Below are 23,408 nucleotides of genomic sequence, written 5' to 3'. Positions count from 1 at the left end.
CCTCCTCTGCTCATGTCAGAGAAACAAGATAGCTGAATTGTCAGGGTAATCAAAGGATCTTGTTGGTAGTACACAGAGGACCTCTCCTTTACAGTTGAATATTTTGTACATATATCGTTTTTTAAAATTATTTTTTCAGCATAGTTTTTATCAATGGCCGTGAGAAGAGTGGGCCCGTGAGAAAGAATCTGTGAATACGTTGAGATTCCCATTCATTCAGACTCAGTGCTTTAACACCATACCAATGTACATGATAGTACTGAAGACACTTCATTTTAACAGTTTTCTTCTCTTATGGAACATATTTATTATTAGGTCTTAGTGTGATATAGAATGAAATAAAATTTTGAAGAAGTGTACACACGTATTTCTTTTATTTCCAGTGATTTTTGCATTTGTTCAGTATGATAACCACCAGTCAATATGAACCATCCCTGGCTCTATATCAGAGGTGGATCTTGTCAGTGGTGGATATTATAATGCACTGATACATGAAGGTAATCTCCAAGGTTCCACTTGATGAGGGATAAAATGGATTCAATCAATGGTCAAATGCCAGTGAACATATTTGGAAATGCACGTGGGATAAATGAAGCAAAAAATCTATTCCAGTATACATATCTAATACTTTAATTTTAAGATTTTAACATCAAATGTCAACACAGTGCTTTTCATGAGACATGAATGTGGTCAAAAATTAACAATCGATGCAAAGATCCAATTTACGAGTTTTCTTTATAGCATGTGACTGTAACTACAACCACCATTTGCACCCAATGTATTCAACCAATAATAAAATAATAAATCATCATATTAATAATCTCTACTCACACTCAGTAAAGGACAATGCTCTTTGATATGAATCAAGCACATGACAAGTACAGTTTATAGACTTGACATTCACAGTAAGCACGCAAAAAGAATGAAAAGAGAACACTATACTCATTAAGACTCTCATTCTGTTGTGTATGAGAAGCCAGTTTGATTGTTCCAGTATATGTACCGAAATGTAGACGCATTGCGCACACCCTGATATATTTGCAATATGGAGGGACATTCCTGTTATTACGTATGAACAAGAAAGTGTTTAAATTGTGTGTAAAGTTTATATATAGTACTTATAAAGCTAAGCCTCCTTTTTACTTTCCCTTACAGGTCCTGTCATTATAGACCGAAACAACGGCAACAGAACAGCAGGCGAATGTGAGGTGTATTGTTTTTTAAAGTCCTCTCATTCTTCATACCACTATGTAAGAGCTTATTACTTTGCATAAAACAAGCAAAGGATATTTTGTCACAAAGATTATCTCCAATTTTCTGAAACATGATTGTGTGCTTTGATGTAATGCAGAGAGAAACACCATATTTTACAGGTTAGATCATAGATCCTAATGAAGCACAAAAAGTAAGATTCAGCCTAAATATATGTAACAATTCTTTGCAATCTAGCTGCCCAAAAACAGGTTAAAAATAAACTCAAGTAATTATCTAGAACGTGTGAATACAATAAATTCTGAAGACTAATAAAGTGCAAAATCCCAATTGGCTAGATAAGAGACCTCATCCTCGCTGCAGTAGAGAGCAGAGGGCGACTTTGGAAGGAAGAAAGTTCCACATTATTATGCAGGAGGAATCTCAAGTGGGAGACCTATAACAGGAAGAGGGAGGCGAGCCAGGTGGAGCTGTACTGGAAGCAGACACCCATTTTAAGGCTTTTCTGTGAAGAGTCGTTGATCTCACAGTCAGGTTAGTTTGTTATTAGGTATAGTCCTCTTGGATTGAGGCTCAATATGTGAATATTTTTTACACTCAGGTTGACTTGAACTTGAGAGAAAGCTTTTCCAATGCCTTAAGATGTCTGCATATACATCTGCTGATGATGATGAATGACTGCGGTATTGCTGTAGTCGCTCTTATGACTTATCCATCACACCGCACCCAGGGGAGACCTCCTCTTCAAAGGTTGTTCATTCCAGACCACTAATATACAAAAAGTCCAACGCCAGTTTTCCTCTTGACAGAAAAATGTCCTTCTCAGATCTGGTCCCTTAGGGGCTGTATGGCGGGGCTTATCTCATCAGGTGGGTAATAAGGCGGAGAATAACCCTGCGGGGGATCATATTTGGCCACATGAGACTGGCTCCAGACTGGGAGTCATCAGACAGGCCTGAAGAGTCAGGAAACATGCTGGGACCCTGTTAAGACACATTACCACACATATCATACACCATCAAAATATATAAAGTATCATCTCTAAAGCTCCAAATCAGGGTTATTATGTTTGAACTAAATAAAACCATAAATAAACGGTTTTTGACATAAAATAAATAAAAAAGTTTTAACAGTGTTAAGCTTACAAGGCAAACATTTTATATTTTCCCTAGTAATATGTTTAGTTAATAAAAAAAAGAAAAGAAGCGAGTGAAACTAAGAAATAAACATACAGATATTTTTAAAACAAAGTTATAACAAATGTAAAACAAAACTATAAGAACTTTTTAAAATAAAAGGGAAAAAATAAAATACAAATAAATTTAAAATTAACAAAATATTACAAAAACTATACGAAGAATACCCAATGATAGTGGTAATAAACACTGCTCACTCACTAATATAATATATATATATATATATATATATTATAGATACCGAGCTGGGGTAGATTACTTATGATTTAATCAGTTTACTGATTACAGATTACCATGGACAAAATTTGTAGTCAATGTAATATTAATCCTCTAAGATTACACATTTTTTGTAAAACATAATCTGAGGTACTATTTTGGATATATTTAGTATTACATTTGTGCTACCCCTTATTTGATATCAGTCATATATTGAATTAGTCTTAATCATTGTAACTATTGTGACCTATACAAAGAAAAAATATATTCCACAAAATATATTTAATTCACAACAACAAGAGCCACAATACCTTCTTTTTCTCAAAGTGCAATGTACATGGACAGGGTTAACACTTACAAAATACTCACACTAATGTCCTTGCTGGTTAGTTTTGCTAGTAACACTAAATAAACACAAAATCACTCTAATTGGATTTTAAAGGATGTTTACTTATAAATTAATGTAAATGTTAGCAAAACAGCTACATTACAAAATACAATATATGAAAAACATAAAATTCAACAGCAATATCACTGCCAGGTCAAATATTGAATAGATTAAAGACCCATAACTAAGTGTAAATATTTTCATCTCAAAACACTGGAAGTGCATAAGTTCGTAAACATGACCGAAAAATCAAACATTTCAAAAAATTATATCAAAGAACAATATTAAAGCATGTTTCCCCTCCATTTTCGATTGATCCTTGTTGCTGAGTGTCTTTCTGAGCACCGGTTGCTGACAACCTCCCTGCCCCTTCCCCCTTCCCCTCCTTCTCCGCCGAAAAACTACGAAGAATCACGAATGGTATATGTGACCGCAGGTTTGAACAGGAAAAAATATACATGGTTTAAAAAAAAAACGGAAATTTAGGAGAATCATGAATTTGTGAACCAACTTATTACCATTTGTTGTAAATTAAAATGTACTCATGTAATCCTAAAAAAGTAAGTGTACTCTTGATTACAGTATTTAAAAAGTAGTTTAACTCTAAATTACAAGTAACTTGAGTTTTTTGGAATCTGATACGTAATATCCAGATTAGATGTAATCCGGTACTACCCAGCTCGTGTATATATAGATAATGATTTGTTCCAGGGGAATGATCTTTTTGTGCTTAGTGTTTATTTGCATATAATTGATTGTTAAAAATAACATGATTGCAAAAGCTAATGTTAATTGCATGATGGTATTAAAAAACTAAAAGAAAATAGAGAATATACAATATAAACATTAAATTTCCTATATGGTAGTATCTTATACTAATTGTATTATGTATATTACTCTTTATAATAAATGTATATATTTCATATATTATTAAATAAATTTACAACAGAAAAAAAGTCGATGGTATGTTTGTGTTGTATATACTTATAATACTTTTATTATGACGTTTAGTAATTGTTCATCCTCATGAACAAGCATTTTTAGAAACAAGTCAAAGTGGGGTTGGACAGCCTCAGAAAGTGAATGATTACCGGAAGGTCATAGGCCATTGACATGGAGGTAAGCAGGGGGCAGTGTGGTGTACAAAAAGTGTTGTTAAGCTGTTGTGGGGGTCCCAGGAGTCCTCTTTGTGCGGGAGGAACAGGGAGCGGTTCTGGCTCACAGTAATCTGGTGTCTAGCGCTGTAGGTCATCTTAATAAAAAACTCCAAGAAAGTCAAGGTTCTTAGGAAATCCTACAAACTGATTCTATATACGTGTTTGCAGGCATTTCAAATATCACCATGTCTTTGAAGCCCCAGAGCACCGCGGGCGTGATGATTCCCAGAAAAGAGCACATGTTGAGGATAGTAGGCAGACACAGGCAGGTTGGTACAAGATGCACAAACGTCCTGGCGCTCGCACCTCTGTTTATCATGGTACCCTCCTCGCAAGTTGCCACTCGACTGAGATCAGAGGAGGAGAAAGTATTTCTCACAAGAGACTCATAAAAAGAATAAGAATATAGGTTGAAGACAGAGCAACGAAAGCGGTAAAGCATGACCTGACCCAGCGCTTCATGCAAAAGAAAGAAAAAAACCATCTGCCTACCAGTGCACTCACTCTTAAGAAAGAGCATGAAATGGCAAATATATCCAGTCTCCTTATTTAAAGCTCACGGTCACTTTTTAATTAAATAATTGCTGGTCACTCCTCAACTGTGAAAAACAGGAACCAGAGACACTAAACTCTTAGTTCCTTTCCCTCACGAGTAAGTAACTGTACGTAAAGTACAGCGACTGTAACAGCCACACTCAAGATTTTAAACACCAACAAATAATGGGCTGTCAATGTCATTGAGGGACTAAAAGTGGAAAAGACCTACTTCCAAATCATGGAGGGGATTTCCTATAAAATTTTTTAAAACATCTTTATTCTGAAGTCCCGCCATAAGAGGGCATGCTCTCTGAAACATAAATAAACACAAAGTTCTTTCGAACAGAGCTGAATTTCAGCGGCATAGAAGCTTTTTACTGCATACAAGCAAATATAAAACCAGAACTTAACCAAGGTAAAACAAAGATAGCATAGTTGTTGTTTTTTTTTTTCTCAGATTGCTTGTTTGCAGAGGGTATCCTAGGAGGGATGTATCCAAATGGGACTTTCCTCACAAACATATTTTGCCACAGTTGTAAAGATCACAGCAGTAGCAGGTGTTGCTCTTCACGCGCAGAGCGGGTTACAGGAGACGCCGAGATGCGGTTAGACAGTGAACCTGGAAGACAGATGTATTTTCTAAATGAGATCCTAATATACTAGTAACAAAACCCTTAAATTCAGAGGAGGAGAGCGCTTCTCTCTCTCAGGCTGACGGACTCACAATCAAATCAAACGCAAAGTCCTCCCGCTGGAGTAATATTCACCATGGCCAGCATATAGTGGTCTGAGGTCCTTTGAAACAACAACAGCAGTATGCTATGACTTTAACTGCAATGATTTTCTGAGGAAATGCATTTTACCAAGAACATGGCTGTGGACGCACTGACTATATGTCTTGCAGCAAAAACCGCCATCCACTAGAGCACAACAGTGAAGGCCGCCACCACACCGAAGCTGATGAAGACAATGGAGGCCACCAGCTGTAAGCAGAACAGCAATGTCAGCATATTCACCTGCTGGAGTAGCTCCATGCATGTGCATTCACACCTGGGCACTACTACTATGTACGATTTCTATAGAGACAGATTGAAGTAGTTTGTCTAAGATCTTGTAGATGTGTCTATTACTGGGATCTGGAGATATCTGGAATCTGAATGGATTCTGCCTTAGTGCCACTTAACTGCACCTGATTTCCCTGCCATTTCACAACCATTACCCGTCACTCCATTCTCTCTGCCATAAAAAGCACTTTGCAGGAGGCTCATTGTCTAGTGGCACTGTATGATGAGAGAAAATGGAAAACATTTAACTGCCCAAATCTGATTAATTAAACCAATAACTTTTCATTTTGAGTGTCATTCTGTGCTTATAGCTAATCTAAATCCAAATCCATATCTTTAAAAAAGGAATTCTCCCCTTAAAAGAAAGGTTTGAGACGGGTGAAAAATGCTTACGTTTTGCATTTTTTCTAATTTAATTTAAAAAATGGTTATATTATGGTTTTAATATTTGTTGATTATAAATAATACAATATAATAGGCAATACCCTACTGTTCAAAATGTTTGGGGCCCAAAACTATTTCCTAAAAACAATTTACTTTTGAACAAAATTATTACTGTTATTCAACACAGGATGCATTCAACCACCCAAACACGCTAACCCAGACAAGTATAAGGGAGCAAAAGGATTAATGAAAAAGAATCATTTATAACATAACTTTTAACCGTTTTTCAATGTTGATAATAATAAAAACGGTTTTTAAGCACCTGACAGCTTTTATTAGAATTATTTCATGAAAGCATGTGACGCTAAAGACTGGATCAATGATTCTGAAAATTGTAATGATATTTCACAATATTAATGTATTTTTGATCAAATAAATGCGTGCTCGGTGAGCATAAAATACTTATTTCAAAAACATATTACCGGCTATTCTGAATGGTAGTGTCTATAATATTTAAATACTGTAATAATAATTNGATGTAATCCGTTACTACCCAGCTCTGTATATATATATATATATATATTTGTTCCAGGGGAATGATCTTTTTGTGCTTATTGTTTATTTGCATATAATTTATTTTTAAAAATAAATGATTGCATTAAGCTAATGTTAATTGGCATGTGTTATTATAAAAATAAAAGATAAATGGGCGGTCCATGTCAATTGAGGGACTAAAAGGGGAAAGACCTACCTTAAAATGCACACAGCTGGAGGATTTCCTAAATTTTTTCCAAAAAATCTTTATTCTGGAGTCCCATAAGCGGATGCTCTCTGAAACATCAATAAACACAAGTGCTTCGAACAGAGTAATTCAGGGATTAGAAAGCACCCACTGCCTACAAGCACAAATATAAAACCCGAACTTAACCAAAAGGTAAAAACAAATAGCATAGTGGTTCGATTTTTTTTTTCTCAGATTGCGTTGTTTGCAGAGGGTATCCTAGGGAGGGATGTATCCCAAATGGGACTTTCTCACACCAAGCATACTTGCCACAGTTGATAAAGATCACAGCAGTAGCAGTGTGCCTTCACGGCAGGCTACAGGGAAGCCCGAGATGCGGTTAGACGTGAACCTGGAAGACAGATGTGTTTTTCTAATTGGATCTAATATACTGTAACAAAAAAACCCTAAATGCAGAGGCGTGAACGAGCGCTTCTCTCAGGCTGACGACTCACATCTAAATTCAAACGCACGGTCCCGTGGCCGTACTATTCACATCAGGCCAGCATATAGTGGATCGGAGGTCCTTGAAACAACACCACCACGAAAGTACTGATATGACTCTTAACTCGAATTGACTTTTCGAGAAAGGCATTTTAGAAATAAACATGGTGTGGAAGCACTTACTATATGTCTGGCAGCAAAAACGCCATACGCATATAGACACATACAAGGAGGCACGCCACCACACGAAGCTGAGGAGACAATGGAGGCCACCAGCTGTAAGCAGACAGCAATGTCCAGCATATTTCACCTGTCTTGGAGTAGCTCCATGCATGGTGCATTCCCACACCTGGGGCAATAACTACTTGTCACGAATTTCTAGAGAGAACGATTGAAGTGGGTTTGTGTCTAAGATCGTTGTATATGTGTCTATTATGGGATATGGAGATAGATGGAATCTGAAATGGGATTCTGCCTTATTGCCACTTAACACTGCACTGCTTTCACTTGCCATTCCAACAAACCAAACCGGGCACCTCCATTCTCTCCTGGCAATAAAAAAGGGCACTTTGCAGAGGGCATGTCTAGTGTCACTGTATGATAGAGAAAAGGGAAAACATTTAACTGCCCCAAAGCTGATTAAACAATAATTTCATTTTGAGTGTCATTCTTGATAAGATCTAATCTAAAATCAATCCATATCTTAAAATAAGTAATTCGCCGTCTTAAAAAGAAAGGTTGAGACCGGTGTTGAAAATGCTTCTGTTTTGCATATTTTTGTCGAAATTAAGAAAAGAATGGTATATTATGGTTTTTTAATATTTCTCTTATAAATAATACAATATAATATCAATCCCTTAATGTTCAGATGTTGGGGGCGCCAAAAATATTATCTAAAACAATTTTTGAACAAAAATTATTACTGTTATTCCGCAAGGATGGCATTCCAATTAATGAAAAATAATGAATAAAGACCTTTTATAATGTTACAAAAGGAATCTTGAAAAAAGAAATCACCGTTTACACAACTTTTTAACAGTTTTCAACTGTTGATAATAATCCCAAAATGTTTGTTAAAGCACCAAACACAGCACATTAGAATTATTTCATGCAAGCTCATTGTGACGCTAAAGGACTGGATCAATGATTCTGAAAATTGGTGTAAATGATATGTCACAATATTCATGGATTTTGGATCAAATCATATTGCGTGCTCGGTGAGCATTAAAAATCTTATTTCAAAAACATCTTTCCGGCTATTCTGAAATGGTAGTGTTCTATAAATTTAAATACTGTGAATAAATAAGTTCAATTATATTTAATATTATTTAATATAATAAAATTTAAAACATATGTATATTTTATTGTAGATTTATCCTTATAAATATAAATCAGTATAAGTTATATATTATAATATATTTATATTTTTATATTATTTTCTTTTTAACTGTAATACAACTTATGTCATTTGGCGTACAAAAGTGAGTAACAGGAGGTTTTTAAAAAACTGATCATACGTTTCAGAATGGTCCTTAATGCTTTTAGTTTGTCTCCACTTTTTGCTATAATGACACAGCAGCGTTGAAGCTGCATGAACTGGTTGAACCTTATGTATCATGGTCTCCAGCATGATTTTAAAAAACAATATACTAAAAAAGAGCAATCTGTTGTGCTTTCACTGGAAACAAGAACAGCTGACCATCTGTACACAAGGATTGAGGCGAGGGATGCTCCAATTTTGCTACCAAGGTTGTCTTATTTGAGTTAGGGGACTAGGAATAGTGCAAAGCCGTCATTGTTCCGTGTTTGACCTTATTCAGAAAACTAACAAATATTTCAAGGTTTTTTTCAGGTTTACAAAATCGTCAGACTCCCAGACCACCAATATATTCTCTAACCACTTCGACTCCAAGGGGTGGAAGTGTGTATCCTTGCACCTCTCCCCGGCAAGTGACCTGTCCCTGTATGTCCTATGATTCGGCCATCTAGTGCCATCTTAATCGCATTCTTTAGTTTGGATTGTGGAACCTCCCTATTCCCTTTGCACTGCAAAAATGGCTGCTGAAAATTTCCTGCCTGGACATCCACTCCAAGCATCCCCTTACAACTGAGATTATTTCTGGGTGCGATCTCACCACAGGGGCTGCCAACATGCCCGGTTATAATTCGAGCTCCAAAACCTGTGTGAGCCAGTTTCTGGCCATTATGACACAACACTAAAAACAAACAGTTGGAGTATTGAAACTCGGTTGTTTCTGTGCGCGTATTTGGTTAGAAATCGTCCTATTGGATGATGGAATGCATAATCCCAGAATCCTAAATGATGCAGTGTAATAAAAGACCCCTTACCCATCTCCTCAATCCCCTTATTCGCTATCAATATGGAATGGGCGCAGATTCCCAGAAAAGGACCCGAAGCCAAGCTGTAAATATAAAAGGGTTGAAAAAACATATAGTTTGTAAAATATCCCCTATAATTTCAAAGTCTAAAACCTAGTAATTAAGAACCAACATAACATCTCTTCATTCCCACAAAAGCCTTTGTCTTTCTGCAATCAGTATCTTTTATTTAATTGGTGTGGTCAACAATATATGGAAATCGGTGGCCATTGTCCCCACCAATAGACTGTTTCAAAACAGGTCGATGGCCCGCAGAATACTAGGGAAAAACAACCTGTTGACTTGCTACAAAACGTTATGAACTGGTACTTATCCTTGTTATACCTTTTATCCTAGAGTGTTGAATCAAAATGATACTTGCTGTTAAATAATGAATGGATGAATTCACGCAGTTCAACCTTACAGTAATGAGTGTCATGACAATCACCGGTCACCATAATGGTGGGACACGCGGAAAACTAAATAAAAGTGTGAAGCCTTTCCTTCCCTGCAGGTACTGTACATCACAAAACCCATTTATAGACACAGAGGATGGTGTTGCAGTCTGTTTCTTAAACTACGCACGACGATGAACATTAGTAGCATCACTTACAATGACTCCTTGATAGTAGCCACGCGACAGTGATGTTTTTGAGTCCCTGTCGTAGATGGCAGACCAAAGACCAGGAGAGTAGGGGAGACCATAAAAGGAGCATCACGGTTACTATGATGACTACTATCTTTTTTTCTTGCTTTTCCTCCTCTTAAATGATCCTGGAAAAGAACAGTGGATGTAAGATAGATGCCAACGCCACAACACGCCCTTCCTTGAGGCCGCATTTTGGCTACTAGTGGCTTCAGTCGAGGCACGTGTCGGTTTTGGGGTAAAGCCAAGAGCAAAGCAAAAGCAATAAGCAAAGCATAAAATTCAGTATATTTGGCCTCATTGTTGGTCTTATAGTCATCTACAGCTGCTAAAGTCCACAACGGCCAACAACCCAGAAAACACAGATAAATGTCGGTGATGTAATATGCTGGGTTTCCATCAACTAAACAAAACATATTTGAACTATACACTAAAATGTCACTTGACGGTGTTGTGTATTTTTTAGTTTACAATATTCAATCAGTTGTTACATCGATTTTTCATTGGGGACATCTGAGACCTATGCAGGAACGTAGGTTAAGGAACGCGTATTTCTTCTCTTGCGATAGTATATTCCTAAAAAATGCTACGAATAAACGTTTGCTAATCGCAGTCTAAAAAAATGTAAATACAGAGCGTATAAATGTCCTCCTTGTGACCGATAATGTTCTGCAGGGCGACATTGACTGCCATTGACCTTGTACTTACCCATGCGCATCTGATGTATACCGCTGGCCTTGCGGCCTCAGCCCCGCTGGCATTGTACCTTCAGGTTTATGCCGCCATTCGCTGCAGTTAATGACTTTCACCAAGTCAAAATACAAAAAACCTAGTCACTGAATGAATAAGATGGCTTTCCCTCATACGTAATGAATGAAAAATCCTTTCCTGCCGTGGCATTGTCTGACCCCTATGGCGTCTCCCGTTGTAGCCGAGCTCTTCATCAGCGTCTGAGTCCTGTTGCTCATGAATCGGCTGATCTCATCCCTTCCCTTCAGCAGAACGCCCGCACGGAGTGAACTGCCACTGCGCATGCGCAAGGCAACAAGATCCGCTCGATTGGATCAGGAGCCGAAGTGCTCGGTAAGAAGAGAGTCATTTCGAAATCGTTTTTCTTTCTAGCCGTCCTTTTCAGAAGCAACCTGTTCCAAAACATAGATTCATATGTTCTTAAGGTCATCAGTGTTGTTGTCCTTTGAATGCATGCTAAACACGTTTTTATAAGGTCAAGTGAAGTGCATGTTTAAGTCACTGGTGATTCAATGTTGTGGTTTTTACTTTAAGGGTGTTTATAATTTTCATGCTTCCCTTCCAAGAAATTTGAAGCCATGCATTCAGTTTATAAACCTAATGCCATGTAGAACTAGAATTCCAAAAGAACCGACTACAACTAATAAACAAGTTCTGGTATTCAGTTGATGTGACTGCATCAGAAAATTTCTACAAAGTCCTAACATATATTCACAACGGCTTATAGAGAAGCTCGCATCAACATATTTACCGGATTACATTTCACATATATAATAATTACGCCATGCATAGCCTGCGAATATATCAATAAGTAACAATTTGATTGGCTAATTACGAAACGACTTTTAATGGTAGTGTTGTGCCGTGGCTTGCCTCGCCTCCCCCTACAATACTGGCTTTTTTTGAAAGTCTCAGACCTAGAAGCCAATATCGAAGTAATATGCAAGTGCGCCATCATCCAGGTAGTTTGTGACACCACAAAAAGTAAGAAAATAAAAACTAAATTTATTGATAACTCTGCTGTTTGTTAATTATTTTTTACTCGTGCAGCTTGAAATCTAATGCACCCGACCCTCATTATCTTCTCTCTCATCTTCACACACCCCCACACACACACACACACACCACACAACGCATATCATAAAGAAAATATCTGAGGTGAGAAGAGTCAAAATGTCTGCAGTTAAAGCCATAGTCTAAAATCCCCCCCCACCGCTGAACCAAATTTAAGAACAAGGCCCGCACAACAAAGAAATGCACAACAAAACAAATATTTTAGTTTTATGTGTCACATCTGCTGGCGAATTTCTGCCACCCACTGCGACGTAGGATTGTTTCGACGGCCAGTGTATAATAAGAATGTTTATTGAATGGATTCCCTCCATCGCCCTTTTGCTTTTTACCAAAATCAAAGCATTCAACTTCTACTTAGTGTTTGTTTGTTCTGTGTTTTGTTTGTGTACCAAAATTAGGATTCTAAAACACTAAATTAACATATATTGATCTCAATTCTCCCCTCCAGCCTAGGCTTTGTCACAAAGTAAGCATGAAGATGCATTTGGGTGCTCGTTTTCAGTTCTTGATGGTCTTTCTTTGCGATCATCGTGACCTGCTCTCTACCAAAAGACAGCAGAAAGAACCAGACAAGACCGAATTTTTCCATGACGCGGGGTTCTTTTCAGGGTTTAAAAAAATCAGCGGGTTCACGGAAGCCTAACTCGCTCAACGTGATCTGTGTACAAATATTAAGCTTGGATTACAACTTTCTGAATTTATTACGCCTTTGTTGACGGCCAACCGCCGACCAAAGCTGGCACACATTTTCACATTTTGCGTTTCCGGTCTCTTTAATGCTTTATGTAATGCGCGTGAATACTCATCTCCAGTTGAACAGCCCAGCGAGTCAAATGGGATTGTTTAGTGAAGGCTCCTGCATACTAAACCGCACTGTTCTGATGCGGTTGCCGATTGTAGTGAATGACGACGGCAAAAATGTAGATTAGAAAAGAAACTTATAAAAAGCTTGTGGGTCTTTGAGTAGAGCTTGTTTCAGCAGGCGACAATGAAACTATGTGGTTGTGCGTGGTGCAGAATTCCCACACAACAACAAACGAAGCTGCTGCCAAACAAAAACTCCACTTCGTATCCCAACCCCCACTTTCCCTTCCCTCTCCATTCTCAACTCCATTCAACTCCATTCACTGTGATCGCTCGACTCCTAGCGAGAAAAGCTCCTCCGCCACCCAACAATCCGTTTCTAAGAGGAAAAACTCAAATGAAATTCAAGAACAATTCCGAAAACCACAAGTAACACCTTTGTGCAGCCAGCGTGACGTGAAACCTGCAAGAATCGCCTCATTGCATTCATCAAGACTTTATTTGGGGGGCACTCTGGTATTAACTTTTTCCCCCCCTAAGCTTTTCCCCCCACATTTTCTTCACAGAAGAACATCGAAATATTCTTCTTCTTTAAAAAAAAAAAGTCTGAAACAGTTGTTTCCACACGTAGATTTGACTTTCTTGGACTGCTGCAGACTTTATTCGCGGACCTGAAAATCTGGCAGTAAATCGCCTGGACCGCTCGTACTATGTGATTGGTTTAACAGTACCTTTATTATCGTTCAGGTAGAGATCATGGAGCGCGGACTCTACACGGGGAGGGGCGGAGGACCTGCTCCTGGAAGACAAAGTTTCAAAGCTGGCAAGTGACCATAACCATAATGCACCAGACTTATGGTGGTTACTTTTGATCAGGGCATTGTAATGAACATTTCCTTGCTGTGATTAAGTGCTCGGTGCCATATATAGTAGGTCACCAATATAAACAGAACGCAGAATAAACCGTGGTATTAGCCCAACGCGTAAGTCAACCTTCTTGTATTATTATTATTTTTTCAATTCATTACTGGTACAAGTAACAACTGTATCACACAAGAGGCATTTGAAAATCCCTCTGGTATCTTTAAGGAGCGGTTTCTACCTTACCTGGCCTTGTTAAAAATGACTTGTATTTATTGCATCATATTAAATAACACTAAAGTAAAACTTAAGTCCGAAACTATTTACAGTATTATGGCAACACGTTCGATTGAATGAACCATTATGTAAATGCATTAGGTATCATGAAGTAAAACGAACAATTTATATTTGATGTTCATTCACAATACACAGTAGTAAATCTTAATACAACTTGAAAAGGCTTGTTTCTATATCGGAATTAATATTAACCTAGATTAAAAACAATATTTTTTATGTGTTAGTTAATGATCATAAATGCATTAACTAATGTTAACCGTACTGAATCCTTATTGTTTCCACAGCTTATAACCTTTTTTAAAAGCACATTTATGTGTGTCTTGATATTGAGAATGAGTGTGTAACATCTGGCTGAAGAGTGACCCTGCAGATCTTGTGCAGCTGTGAGAGTTTAGATCTCCCAACAGGGGTCAGCGCGTGTGTGTGTCCTCTTCTGCCTCTCATAGATCAATGGGATTGTGAAACGTCGTCTTTCATCTTCACATGCTTTCATGCACTTGCTTTTCACTTTTTTGAAGATAAATATTTGTCTAACTCTTCTCCCTAGCCTTTCCTCTTTTTAAGAGCATCAGACAATATTATCAACATTACAGTGAGTTTTAACCATTTTAATGCTTATTGCAGTGGGCTTTTATTTTTTTTTACACTACTTACTATTGTGATTCAGAACACATGCTTATTACCGTTTTCCGCGTTGTGTCTTTAGCGTGCAGGATCGCTTCACAAACACGAACTAGCTGAGGCCATGGAAGTGGAACAGGAAGGACTGGTAGAACATCAGCCTCTGGAGCAGGATGACCTTAACTTTGAGAAATGGAAGCCCAAGCCCCACCCAACCCCAAGAGGACGCTGCATGAGACAATCGACGACCCTCCCTTGTCCTTAAACTTAACGACTTACCTGTGGAACACACAGGGACTAAGGAGTTTATGGGCGCTCTCGGGAAGAGCTGGAGTGAAGCAGTACAAGACAAATTATATTTGAATGTCCACAACACAGGATACCCGTTTCAATGGCAAAACAAAAAGGGCATTTGTCTGTGGGTGGAGAGAGCGCATCCAAATTGTACTTGGACCTGTACAGTCTTTAAATTAGTGAATGTTCAGTTCTCACCATAGAAGCAAAAGCAAGTGAGACTATTGCTTATTGTTTTTGCTCATTCTTTATGGGAATGAGTTGCGGGGATGAGGGGTGATGAACTGTGCTTCTGCTTGCTCAGACAAAGTGTGTGTGAATGTTACACCGCTGTCACTGTCGGTCCGTGTGTGTGTGTGTGTGTGTGTGCATGTCCAAGTCTTAGTGTTTACACAATAGGTGCACAGATAGCTTAGAGACATCTTGACAAAAACAGACTGCCTGGGGAATGGTCCTCAGTGGGAGAGCGAATGTCACAGTCCCTTAGCTGGCCTGGGATCACATTCCATATACCCTACCGTGCTTTCCTCTCCCTCTTTCCCAAAGCCCCCTTGACCTCCAGATCTCCTCCAACATGTTCTCAGATCAACGGCACAACTTAACGTAGCGTTTTTTTGTCCGAGCTCAGAACTTTTTTGGCAGCGAGCATTTCCTGAAGACGTCCGATGATGACAGAGCAGCCAATCGCTGCCTCTGACACGTCCCGTTGCTAAGCAAACACAGCAAATTCCCATCGGGACAATTACTCTAGACAGCAATATGAATGTTTCCTGGGGGTAAAGAGGGAAATCTCAACACCACAATGGCCCGAATTGAGCGTTTGTCTTGATGCAACATCTCCATGCTTTACATGGGCATGATATGATAGGGAATGTGCCGGAGGTGGATTAAATAAACAGCCGTAGTCTTCCTTAGCGCAGAGGAGGGGCTGCTGGAGGGCTGTGATGCATGTCCCATGAAAGGAGAGTGCAGAGGCCTCACAATGCAAGAATGGGGTGATCGGGCTCCTTGGAGCTGGCTGTGGCTCTGTATGGCTGCAAACGTCCGTCACCCGTGATGGCAACCGGAGGTTCACTGTGTTCCCTGAATGAAAGAATTTTCACCAGGCTCAAACAGAAATGCTTTTTTTGTAACTGGGGGACACAAGACAGGCTGCAGCTAGTCCCTGTGAAATTGTCTGTGCATGCAAAGCAAAAGCCGTTTAGTTTTGACGGCACATCCCATTGATCAGCTGTTAATGGACTCTTAATTGAAAATTAAAGGACAATGGCTACACTTTTTTGCTGGGTCTTATATGCCAAGTTTCATTGACTTTAGTGTCTTGAACACTTCCACAATGGAAAGGTTGATGAAGAATAATTAATAACAAATGAAAAGGCTTAATATTTGAATGGTCAACTGAATGAAGATACATACATATAAGAAAGAAATTCCTATATGATAAACTGTCCCAGTCTGATTGCAGGGGTTGTGAGCATTCACTTTACTAATACCTTTTTACGTGAATCAGTTATTCTACTAAAATATTTTACAAGAGGTTTCCTCACTTAAATCTTGCTTTATTCATCATTATTTTCTTATCTTCTTTTTTTCCAGGCCTCATTCTGCTCTTTTACTCCAGCATTAATACATTTTCCTCGCGGCTATGTTTGCTGGTGGTATGTGCTGCCTGATGTGGTCAATTAGTCCATATGCTCCCACCTACACTGACAGAGTGATGCCACCAGGTTGGAAAAAAATGCATTTTACTTTGATAACATTCAAAGAGTATGAAAAAAAGGGTTTTTGGGGAATGAAATGGATGGATGATTTAAAATTAAGCTTTGAGCTTAATACAGTTATTCTTGTATTCTCACTGCAGTTTCAAATCTTCTGTTTCTCCCCCCCGGCAGGTCATGACTATGTTTCCTCATGTAGATGTAGCTCATGGGTTTTTGACATTGCTTTCAATGCCTCCGACCGAAGCTCGTGTGGAAGAAGTATGCGAAAGCACTGGAAGCCATCTGAAACGTAAGTTCTGGATGAGGAGAACAACTAAGGTTACTGAGTTTGGTTTTACACTCTTTAATAGGGAAGATACGTTTTCTGTTCAGTGGGCACAGATTCAAATCGCTCCAGCACGCTGTTAACAAATCCTGCGGTCTATAGAAATACTGACAAGGAGGGAACCCCTTTTGTGCACTCAGTGCTGCCAGGGGCCCCCACTTTTTGTGCTGGGCCTCTAAGTTGTAGAGGCCCAGGCTGGGCAGCAGCCATTGTCTGGTTATTTTATGGTCTATCTCTCTCTCTCTCTCTGTCTATCTCTCCATCTCTTTTATTATGGTTTCCTCGCCATGGCTGTGTTCAGCCTATGACGATGGAGTGCAGGATAGGCGGAACATTAACTGCGAGGGGAAATACGTATTTCAAGCAAGAAGACTTAGAAGAGAGTGCCGAGCGCAAGGCATGTCAGTTTAAGAGGTCCTGGCTGGGTGAATGCTTCCGGCCTGAAGGACAAGATTTCGGCTAACTCAAAGGGAGAAACCCTGCAATCCTCGTCAAAATGAATCGGGTGAGATTGAAATAGAGAATATCATATACTTGTACAAATAACATTTTGTTTGCTGAACAAAATCATCTCCAAAACAGAATAAATAAAGCTCTGAAGCTCTAGTGCCATCTTGTGGTTAAAACAAGCAAACGACAAATTACAAATCCTGCAGTTAACCATTAAGTAATCAAGCCAGTCTCAATGGTTAATTAACACTTGACTACCTTTTCTGTTGTGACAGATTCTCGGGTATCTGCCTGGTCAAGGCACTCCAGTAAATGTTACATGTGGAGTAAAGGTTAACAATTAATGACTAGCACAATCCATTAATACTATATCAAATAGCTAAATAAAATAATTATACAGTATAACAACCCAGTTTCTTTGCAGTATTCCAAACAGTAACAATTTTGGATCTCCTCCAATGCTTTTCCAGAAAGGGGTCAACTGAAGGCCTCTTGGAGAAGTCCAGTTTTTTCCAGAAATATCTTCAACTTGCGGTACTATCCCTATTATGGGAAACTGAGACATGTAAGTGATCCTACTTAACATTTATCCCAGAATTCCTCATGACTTTATAGCATTTCATAGCATTTTTCACCATTTCTATAAACAGGTGAACTACTCTTCCCCGCTGGTGGCTGTGCGCTTTTCTAGTGTCCAGTATGACACCCAGCTGCACGTTCAATGCAAACTAAATGGCAAAGGCATCATCACGATTCACAGCAACTGACCGTTTCCTGGGTAGTGTCGTCCTTTCCTGTTCCACTTAGAAGTGGTGTGCGTAGGGTGGTAGTAGACCTAGAGACATTGAAATTAAACTTCTCAGAGTAATGTTATAATAAATGAAAATAGCAACACTGGGGTGTTGTCTCTTACCATTAGCCCCTCTGATTATGCACCTCCGGCAGCCACTGTGCTATTCACGTCCATGAGCTGTTCATTTCTACACTACTTTGTCGAAACAACAAGGAAGTTTCCCATAAGCAAAGACTGAGATTCATAGATCACATTCAGTCACGTAACATTCACGTACCCAGCCGCTAGAGGACTGACCTGTCTGGATTGCATTACATAAGGATAACATGAAAATATGAAAAGATGTCCAAATACAGTAACATAGGTTGCAATTATAGCTATTGAGGCATAATCATTCTACAGTGTGAACGCGTAGGCAAACCAATTCTCTAGATCTGTGTAGATCTGTAGAAATTAACATTTATTAAAACCTTTTTGATCATTCTTTTGCAAGTCAAAAAGTGTAAATAACACAAATTATAAACACAAAAAATATTTTTTTATGATGCTTCCTCTTCCTCGGTTTAGGTCTCCTTTAAAAGCCCCCTTGGATGAAGAAAAAGGCCGAAAACTGCTTAACATTATCATTTTGCTTGCTTATTTAATTGAATAACAATCAGATATGGTTTAGAATTAATAAGTGATTGTACATTTTTTGGACTAAATTTTATTCTCTTTTCCTTATTTTTTTTTTCTTGATGTGCGGGTGCCACTAAATTTGATTCCAGATGGCAAATGTATATCAATGAATGCGGGACAGAAAATCCAATTTCATCATTTTCATTCAGAGAGGCTTCATAATAGAGTACAAGTTGATCTTTCTTTTTCAAGCATGCAACCAACACGTTCTCGTAAAAACGAAAGAGAGTTTTCACACATAATTCATCACTGAGTGAAACTATCTGCTTAGTTGCCTGTAAGAGGATTTCAACAGTATTATTTATTAATGTGTATTTGAATATATATGACATGGTACAAACAGTTACAAAGTGTAATAGTGAGATGGAAAAAACAAAAATTGGTAACTGCACAAGTCTTTGTTATTCAGTATAATGCAACGTCAATAGTCCACTTGCTGACAAAGCATTTGCCAGCTTATTGTTTTAAACGCACTCCATGATGTTGTCCCCTAGTATAAACAATAAAGACAGTGGAATGAGAATAACGGAATCAAACCTTTCTGCTCAGTGTTTTCCATTCTGTTTAAAAAGTAACAAATCAGAGCTGTGATTATGTGTGATATTGTCTCCAATGATAAATTGCCTTGAGATATTGCCAAGAAAAAACCAATCACTACATTCAAACTTAAATGCAGTTAAAAAAGTGAGATGCTTCCAGTAACAGAGGCATAATTTATGACATCAGTAACTTTTATAGCAACACTGCTCGATCTAAGTCCATCAGTTGGAGGCTAGAGGTTATTGTGAAATCATGTGAAACTGTGAAACTGCAGTTGCTTACACCGCTCGTTCTAACAGAAATCAACTTGTACTGAGATTTCTTAGGACAAAAAGAGGTCCTACTACCTGCAGGAAAACAAAGCGGAGAGCAAGACTACTGTACAAAAAAACAAAAGCCATTTATTGATTTTTTTTTCCCCACTTGAACCATCTTCCTTAAACCCTTGACAGATTAAGGTTCCTATAGAGGAGAACAAAGAAATGTAACTAAAAAGGCACAACTATAGTACGACAATATATTCTGTGTTTAATTGTGTTTGTTTTAAAAGCTAAATCCTTTGGGGTTTTTTTATGAAAAATAAAAATGTTATACACAATGAACTGTTCGGACCACATGAGTAATTTTCAACTTATGCAGAGCAGAAAACAGACCGAAAATAACACAGGAACCTGTAGCTTTGGTCTTAAGAAATGGTGTATTTTGTACATTTGTATGTGCACGTTGGGGGGGGGTCCAGAGAAATGACAAATTTAATCCACAACCCCCATGTACTAAACAGGCCTATTGTACACCCTTCCAACATTCCCTGAGAGGGACCTAATGAAATCGAACAAAAGCATGATCAACAAAATCTTCATATTCAATGCTGGGGTGGTCAATGTCACCAAAATAAAATAAAAATAAAAAAAAAAAAAAACTAATTGTGTCCCTTTATAATATAATAAAGCTAGCTGCAAGATGTGTGACTTATCAATACGCTCTGCCAATATCGAGAAAGAAACTGGCCCATGATACTTTTCCACCCCTAGTTTAGGACAACAACTGATTCAAGACAACACATTACAGAACTAATTTGAGCATTACATTCATGCGTTATAAACGCAATAAAGATTCCTAATTCTAAAACTGCATACATTCATTCATAATGACGTTTTCACATGACGAAGTCACAGCAATCAGAAACTGAGCTCCGTAGAGCCAAGGAAAATCCAAAACTACCATAAAAGGGGTGAATACACTCTTTTCTTTTGACCCCCTCGCCAACTGCCCGTGAGATTTTAGCCACAGCCTGTGCCTGTACACTAAACAAGTGAAAATCATCTCCCGAACCCGGTGACATTGCTTCAAGGGGGGATATTAATCAGAAATATGCCATATTCATTCATAAACCGTTTAAATCATACACAGAAAATGATATAGCAGACCTCAGAGACTATAATTATGTCAGTGTACATGCATTTAGCGCTATGCAATTGAATGGGTGTGTCATCAGTGGTTTTAGTGCTGGCAGGCTGAGGAGGGTCGAGCAATTCGTCAGAGCCAAAAAACGGACGGGGGAAGCCAGGGGACCCTGGAAGAGAGAGGAGGAGCAAGTATACAATGGTTGTTAAAAAGGACAAGCTGGTGTTTAGAGGACAAGGATGGTAGCAGCTTGGGTTGTTACTAACAGACTGGTAACCACGTGCGAACTCTTTCCGGCCGGGCAAATCAGGTAAGTAGATAAGCCACCTTAGGATGATAGGAAGCTGAGAGCCACACCCCACAGCAATGGGTTACAAGAAAACTCAATCCAGAATCCAGAAAGCATTCCATCCGCTGTGGAGATAAGGGAGAGAACGACAGGGAGGGTGAGTTGATTACGGACAATAACACAGTTACATAGTACACATAGTACTGGCGCTTTTTTTTACAAAAAAATGATTTTGTTTAATGCACAACCAGGACTCACAATTCAGTCAGATCGATGCCCAGAATAGGCATTGTTATTTGAGTGACCTGTCAGTAGCTGTACATACCGCTCCTTATAATCAACCACGTTAAATAATGTACTGGCAAAGGGAATACAAATAAAATATTTGAAATAGTAGAGCTTCGTTTCAAAAGAATTTGTGCACAGTAAAACTAGAAATGATTTGATTTCTGAAAATAAATGCTAGATTCTTAGCCACAATTTGCCATGCGACGCATTGATATTCCTCAGCATTAATATTACGAATCAAATTGCCTCGATCCGCAGAGGTCTGACTTCTCTCTTCCTTCCGACAGATAGGCCAGTACGACAATAATAATCAGACACGAGCCAGGGCCACAAACTCCCACCCGCTATAGGGACAATGAAGTTATCCAGGCTCATCTGCGACGCAATCCTCAGCTGGAAATAAAGAGAACGAATGAAGGGAAAACAAACCAAACAAGAAGAAGACAAACAGCAAGAATGTGTCAAAACTGCAGTTTGAAACCTATATCAACAACTTTCTTTTGACATTTGCATGGCAGTTTTTCACTGAAAAGATGGCCACACCGATATTAATGTTATATTACAATTGGTCCTTATGCTCTTTTATATGCAGCTAAAGACCCATAAAAACACAAAAAGCCATCATTGCTTGATACACAAATTAATATTTAGGGCGAAGTCAGATAAGGAGGAATCCGCTTTTCACAAGTCTAAAAAGCAGAAAGAAAGGAAAATGTCCAAACAGGTTATGTTAAGGGGGAAAAAAAAAATTAAATAAACACCCTTTTATTTTTTACAGGTTATTTATGTACACTTATTGGATTGGCAAGCAACAAGTAAAACTGCATTAAGCGAGGCACAAAATTACCAGTGACCAGTTTTACAAAGGTTTCATGATATCTCGTGGTTGTAGTTAAAAACAACAAAAAAACATTTACAAACGATTCTGTGGTGGGTGCTGCATAGATTAAATTATTAGAATAGTTGCATAAAGTGAAAAAATTCCACTCTGAAAAAAAAATCTGTGAAACCTCCTAGAGGAGCCATAATGTGTGATAAGAAAATTAATTACATAAGAGAAAGCAAAGAACTTATGCTGAAAAGGCTCAGCTACTCCAAAAACACAAAGTCATGTCTAATTGTAAACAAAAGAAAGAAAGAAGAAAAAAAAAAAAAACGCCACTATCAAAGACAGTTTCAAACAGGTGCATAAAACTTCATCTTGCAGCATACAATTCAGTTAGTAAAAAGCTGAATTTATCTTTCAGGCTAGAATAGATGTAAATAAATCAAAATTGCGAAAAGAAGTAGCTGACAAGATGGCTGATTATAATTAATTGGTCCCTTTTCAAAATCCCAATAAAGGGTAACCATACATTACTAAAAATATATTTGTAACACCATTTAAATGCCAGTTAGCATTTCGTTGTATTATGCTTTACTGTATGTGTCACTTAAAAAATAAACTAATTAATTCAATTCAAGTTTATTGGTAGGTTGCTGCTTTTACCGCATACAAATCAATGCAAAGCAACTTTACAGAAAAGGTAAGTTTCTCCAACACTAAGATTTTTTTTAAAATGATTGTCATGTAGTTTTAAACATTCACGCATTTGTTTTCCTGTTCTCGAATTTCAAGTGTTAGAACGGTCGCTCCGTGCCAGCATGTTGAGACGGCCGCTATGAATACAGAACGACCCAAATGGATTGCAAAAGCACCGGATTTTAATAATTGTTAGCTGGTCACTCCCTATGTTGCAGAGGCGTACCAAATTCGTTTAGGGGACTTCTTTAAATAGTTAACCCAAATGCTACAAGACAAGTGAATATTAAAGC

At 38.2% G+C, this 23,408-nt stretch overlaps 2 pseudogenes; one reads left to right on the top strand and one right to left on the bottom strand.

The window, feature by feature from the left end:
- Window positions 1-4,342: 4,342 nt before the first annotated feature.
- LOC122144498 lies at window positions 4,343-5,828 on the bottom strand (annotated as a pseudogene).
- Window positions 5,829-7,164: 1,336 nt separating this feature from the next.
- Window positions 7,165-18,408, top strand: LOC109102241 (annotated as a pseudogene).
- The last annotated feature ends 5,000 nt before the right edge of the window (window positions 18,409-23,408 follow it).

The sequence above is a fragment of the Cyprinus carpio genome, unplaced genomic scaffold (genome assembly GCF_018340385.1).
Source record: "Cyprinus carpio isolate SPL01 unplaced genomic scaffold, ASM1834038v1 S000006696, whole genome shotgun sequence".
In the NCBI taxonomy this organism is placed as follows: Eukaryota; Metazoa; Chordata; class Actinopteri; order Cypriniformes; family Cyprinidae; genus Cyprinus; species Cyprinus carpio.
The sequence above is the reverse complement of the archived record's forward strand: the minus strand, read 5'-3'. Positions and strand labels throughout refer to the sequence as shown.